Source organism: Acyrthosiphon pisum, chromosome A1 (assembly GCF_005508785.2).
Source record: "Acyrthosiphon pisum isolate AL4f chromosome A1, pea_aphid_22Mar2018_4r6ur, whole genome shotgun sequence".
NCBI classification, from domain to species: domain Eukaryota; kingdom Metazoa; phylum Arthropoda; class Insecta; order Hemiptera; family Aphididae; genus Acyrthosiphon; species Acyrthosiphon pisum.
Genome location: NC_042494.1, coordinates 149384675 through 149391000, shown reverse-complemented (window position 1 = coordinate 149391000; position 6326 = coordinate 149384675).

Below are 6326 nucleotides of genomic sequence, written 5' to 3'. Positions count from 1 at the left end.
CAAACAGTGGCTTAAGTGTAATATAGTTAAATATGAATAGAAATACTAGGTAGTAATTAATAGGTACTAAATAGTAAATATATTGGAATATTGGATGTAGAAATTGTTGCATTTTCAATGTTTCAAATACACAGTACAATAAAATTAGCTCAAAACATTATATTATATTATTATATTATGAATTATAAATATTATATATTAGTAAGTAATCATTAATTAATGTTTATACCTACCTAGTGGAGATGAGATCATTTTTATATTTTATTCGTTTCATTTATTCTGTGGCTATACAGTAGGTATGTATACAATATAGCTGAGTATTGACTGAAAATATAATAACCACTAAAATATAAAAATAAAAACTCTGTTATTTTTTACAGACATTTTAAGTTTGGAAGAAATTACATTTTAAAACCGAAAATAACGATTTTAGTTATTTTATTGTAATTTAAAAATGTTATTCGTGGGTAAATGACACTTTTAGAGTATATTATTATATTTTATACAAACAATAATATTTTCAAATGCAATTTTGTTGTAAAATGAATTTAACCTAGGTACTGTTGTACTAATAATGCCTAATAGTAAAACAAATTACATTATTCAAAATAATATTAGGTATCATCAAATATACCATCTTAGTAATATATCATAGGCTGACTGACCATCTTCGCTTAGAATCGTTTTTTGTAGGTATACAATAATTTTGTATAATTTAATTCAAATTTAACATCATTCATTGAACTGACCCACTTGTAAACAACTACTGCCTACTGTATAGCAAAGTGACACGCACTTACCCGCTTTTAGATTCTGAGTGGAACGATGAATGTATTGATTTTACAATGTTGTGTGTTTTTTTTTTATTTTTTTTTGTGTCTGTCCTCACCTTTTAGGACAGTAAAAGTGCTTGGATTTTCTTCAACAGTACCTTTTCTGATAGGAAAGTGAATTTAGTTTGTACTTTGGGGGTTCAAAAGTGAAATTTTGGTTGTTTATATTTCCATTTTCTATAGGTACATCGTACATGATACAATTTTCAAAATATTTTGATTTGTTTTGAGCTGTTTACGGACAATTTCAGTTTCCAATTTAATTAGTTTTTTTTTCTATGAATGTCAATAAAACTTTATTTGTTGAGTAAAAATACTTGAAAATTTAATACAAGGCTCCTACTATATTGTTACAAGGACATTTGAAAAATATTAAAAATCCTTGGTCACAGTTTTTTTTTACTAGCATTTAAAGTTTAAAAATTGACAAAATATGTAAAAATCACGAAAATTAGCAAATTATTTTGAGTTAAGAATTCTTAAAAATTTTCTTTTTAGAACAAAGATTATAAAATGTAATACAAGATTCCTTATAAGATTATCTACGTTTATCAAAAAAAAAATGTCTGCAAGAAACTCAAATTAAATTTTTATGAGCAGCGTTTGATATTCAAATTTTTACAACATTGGATATTCATTCGATTTCTCATTAGCGATTTTCTTATTTTGTTGTAATTCAAAAACGAATAATTTTAGATACATGAAAATTTCACTGAATGTTTATTTATCAATTCTTATACTTGATTAAATTTTGAAAATAATTTGACTCTTTTTGAGCTGTTTACAGACATTGTAAGTTTTCAATTTTTTTAGTTTTTTTTTCTATAAATATCAATAAAGTTTTATCTATTGGGCCAAAAAGTGTAAAAAATTAATACAAGGCTCCTGATACATTGTTACAATAGCAGTTGAAAAATATTAAAAATACATATGCACAATTTTTTTTTTATAAGCATTTAAAGATCGAATTTCGACAAAATTTATCAAATTTAAAATTGAATAATTATTTTTTAGTTAATAATTTATAAAATGTTCAACTTTTATATCTAAGGCTTGAAAATGTAAAACAAGATTTCACGTAAGTAGTTAATTCTGTTTCCAAAAAATCTAAAAAATACATAAGCACAGTTTATTTTTTTATAGTCATTTTAAGTTCATATTTGGACGAAATTACATATTAAAAATCCTAGAATAACTATTTTAGTTATTTTGTTATGATTGTATAATATTATTCGTAGGTACTTGAAATTTCTAAAGTATACTATTATATATTGATGCATAACGCGTTATAAGTACCTAATGGATATTGTGGTATGATAAATTTGGAATTTAATATAGGTCAGTTTTTTTTTTTAATACCATATAGATAAATATATAATATGTCTTATACCTAGACTGACATACCTTCTCCGCTCAGAATCGTTTTTCTTATACAATGATAATATTATATCATTGAACTCAAAATTAATACCATCCATTATACAGTCACAGAATAGTTGAAATTTCATCTATTCTGTGATACAGTGATCCACTTGTAACCTACTGTACAGCATGGCGACAACCACTTGCCCACCTTTTTTTTGTTTAAAACATTTCCACGTTTCACAAAAAACAAATAATACGTTACTGCGGGGTTTATGTGTAAATTCAGGGGTAGACTGGGAATAAAAATTGGCTCAGGGGAAACAAAAAATTCAGCCTAACTTTGGGCTAATAATAAAATATCTATAAGTTATCGGCCCGAATTTTCGCCCACCCACCAGTCCACCCATAGGCGTAATAAGGGTTGAAATTCTGGGAGGCTAACCAAAAACAAAACTATTTATTTAAAATAACCTACAGGGGTCTTATATCCAAATCAAATAGGGATATTTTTGGGGGATAAATTTTAGTCAAAGCGGGAACTAAGCCTCCCTTGTTGAGCCAATGAGTCCGCACCTATGTGTAATACGGAAATTATTATGGAAAATACCCTTTTCAGCTAATTGTGTAGTATAAAACTATAAAGTACCCTACCTACCTATGTAGTTAATAAGTACTACAATAAATTGGTGAAATTAATCATTAATTTAATTGTATTTGGATTTATCGACATTTTACTGTGGCTACTTTTTCCTAGATTCACCCGCGGTACTGCACTCGTAAATTACAGCTGCAAGCACTGCTGCAAGTTCTATTTGTTTTGTAATTTTTCATATCGCACACTTTTTAGTAGACACATTTTTTGGTGTAAAACATAAACAGGCTTCGACATTTTTGTATAAATAAATTTCATAAAATGTAATTTGTTATAATGTGATTAATTTAAATAATATAAATTCTGTATAAAAAAGCTAGTACTTAGTAGGTACACATTATTCATTATGAATCCAACAATAAAATAATAAGCAATAGTAAAAACAACTTACATAATATGTTATGTAATCTATATGTATAAAAATGAATTGCTGTTCGTTAGTGTCGCTAAAACTTGAGAACGGCCCGACCGATTTGGCTCAAATTTTTTTAAGATGTTCGTAATTGCCAGGAGAAGGTTTTTACAAAAGAAAATTTTAGGAAAATCCACTGGAAAAGTAGGAAATCTGAAGGTAAAAAATACAACAGTGGTGCAACAGTGTATATTATATATTGGTTGCTAATAGTTAATCAGGCATGTTTGTTGATTTGTATTATTATTTTTTGTCAATATATATTATATAAATTAATGTTTGTGTGTAGATTAGACCTAATTTAAAACAGACTAATTTAAAAACTGTTAAATTTGGTTTTTTTTATTTATTTGATATTAGTAGTATGTTAGATTTGTATTATTAGATTACATTAATCCATTATTATAGGTGGAATACGACAAACTTAGTATAACTTTGGTCTTTGATACTTTAAATCATACACTTACCTACAACAGAGGGGAGCCGCGATCTACCACAGATTCTGCGAATCAGAATTTTTATTATAAAAAAGATACATTTTGAACACCATACACCGAATTGATAAAAGTTTAAGTCATTTAGAGTTGGTACATTTAATGAGCAACGAAGTGCACGGGATCAGATAGTACCTACATTATACATATAATACTATAATATAGTAAATTAGTAACTTATTACCTATATACGTAAACAGTTAAACAAATAAATAGATTATAAATAATATGTACCTATTAATTTAATAATAATCTAATCCAGTATTATATAATCTTATACCTATCAAAGATTTTTTTTTGGAATTAAAATGTATACATTAAATTAAAAATACTACCTATATATAAGTAGTGAATTATTAAGAGGAAAATTGTAACCTTCCATGTCTATATAATATTACCTAAGAGTCAGACATAAATTAAACCACCTTTCTTCATAACATTTATTCCTAATTCCTATATTATAAATACACAAGGTGCACCAAGCATGATCACCCTTTTTTTTTTCTTCAATAGATATACTGCAGTTCTTCAAAATCTGATTTTTCGAAATTTTATAAACCTTTAATTGAAGACCATAATACCCCCCCTCCTCCGGACCATCCTTAGAATTTCCGAGGCCCGGGGTGAAATCCAATTTTTAAACCAATTTTACAACTTTTTTCAAACTCGAGCCCTCCAAATGTAAGCAAAAAGCGCGAGGCCCCGCTCGCCCTTCTATTGTAAAGCATTTAGCGAATAATTTTTATGAATATGACGTAATAAAATCAAAATTCAAACTAATCGTTTTAGAGCTATTTAACTGAAGATAATAGGTCCAAACTCCAAGATATACATCCGGTATTACATCTAATTTATATTTTTGTAAATTTATTTTTAAAGATCTTTATCCTTATTATAAACATTTTAAAAACCGAGAAATTATACTCGTCTGAAATTTAAACTAGGTACATCATAATTTCAAAAAAACTATATATATTAATTAATTTACATTAAAAATAAAGTTTAAATCTCCACAGACCATAGGGCACTTTTTAAATAGTACAAAAAACTTAAGAAATTGAAAATTTAGTCTTGAGACAATTTAAAGTTTAAAAATCAGAATTTAAAAAGATTAAATTATTAAAGGAAAAAAATGGGTGTAAACATGCTTGGTGAATCACCCTGTACAATGTATTGTATCACCTGTATTCACTTATTGTAATATATAATAGGTATAATACTACTGCCGACTTTAATTACAGCTGCGTGGGGCCTGTTTTTTGTCGTTTTTTCATAAAAAAAATTTATCTAGTAAGAAGTAGGTACCTAAACAAGTGTGAGAATTATTCACAAAATTGTAATTTGTTATAAATTAAAATAGTAAATTCTGTCAATAAGTAGGTATCTACTCCATATCATCTTCCTAGTTTGAAAATTACTCCAATTTAGATTCAGAGTGGAGCGATGAATGAATTGATTTTTACGATCATGAAGTGTTGTTTTTTTTGTTGGCCATTAGCTTTTAGAGCAGTAAAATGCTTAAAATTTGGTAATTTTGAACAATATCTTTCTGATATAGGAAAGTGAATCTGTAGTTGGTACTTTTGAGGGGGGTGTGGTCTAGTACTTAATAATCAGTTTTATTAATAATTAGGGAAAACCAAACAAATTAGGTGGTAAATTTTGAATTTTCTTAGTGTTGTAGCCTTGTAGGTAGTTCAAATCAAATAACACGAATACTTGAAATTGTCATAAAATATTAATGTTAACACTTTTCAAACGTAATATATAATTTTCAAAATATTTTTGCGCTATTTAGATTAACATGTATTAAACGGTAAGCGGAAAAAAAGCCCAAAAAAATAAACACATCAAGGAAGAAAATCCCAGAAATATAAATGTGAACATAAGTATACTCTACTCCTAATTAGTAATTACCATGTACCTACCTATCAGGGGCGGAGTGGCTCAACAATTCTTACCGGGCAAACGGATATTTTCAGGCCACATAAATTTATTTCAGGCCATTTTTTTCAAATTTAATTTCTTACCATTTATTGTCTTATTGCTAGATGTGTGCTTACCATTTTTTGATTGGTTGAAGTATAAAACAATTTATTTAGCCTACGTATTGGTAGAAGATATTATCAATTTATTATCATACACATTTTATATTTTTCTTAGCTTTTATTGTAAAATAGGTAGTATCAACCATAAAAAGGTGGGTAAGTGGATTTCGCTCTGCTGTACAGTAGGTTACAAGTGGGTCACTGTATAATGGATGGTATTAAATTTGAATTCAATAAAAACGATTCTGAGCGGAGACGGTATGTCAGTCTAGGTATAAGACATAATATTATATTATAGTCTAGTATTTAAAAAAATTGACCTATAATAGGTACCTATAATAAATTCGAAATTAATCATATCATAATATCTATTAGTAGGTACTTATAACGCGTACGCGTACGTTATACATCAACAACAAACCGTGATACTATCATAGATATATCATAGACCATAGTATACTTTAGAAGTTTCAAGTATACCCAGAATAATATTATACAATCACAACAAATAACTAAAATAGT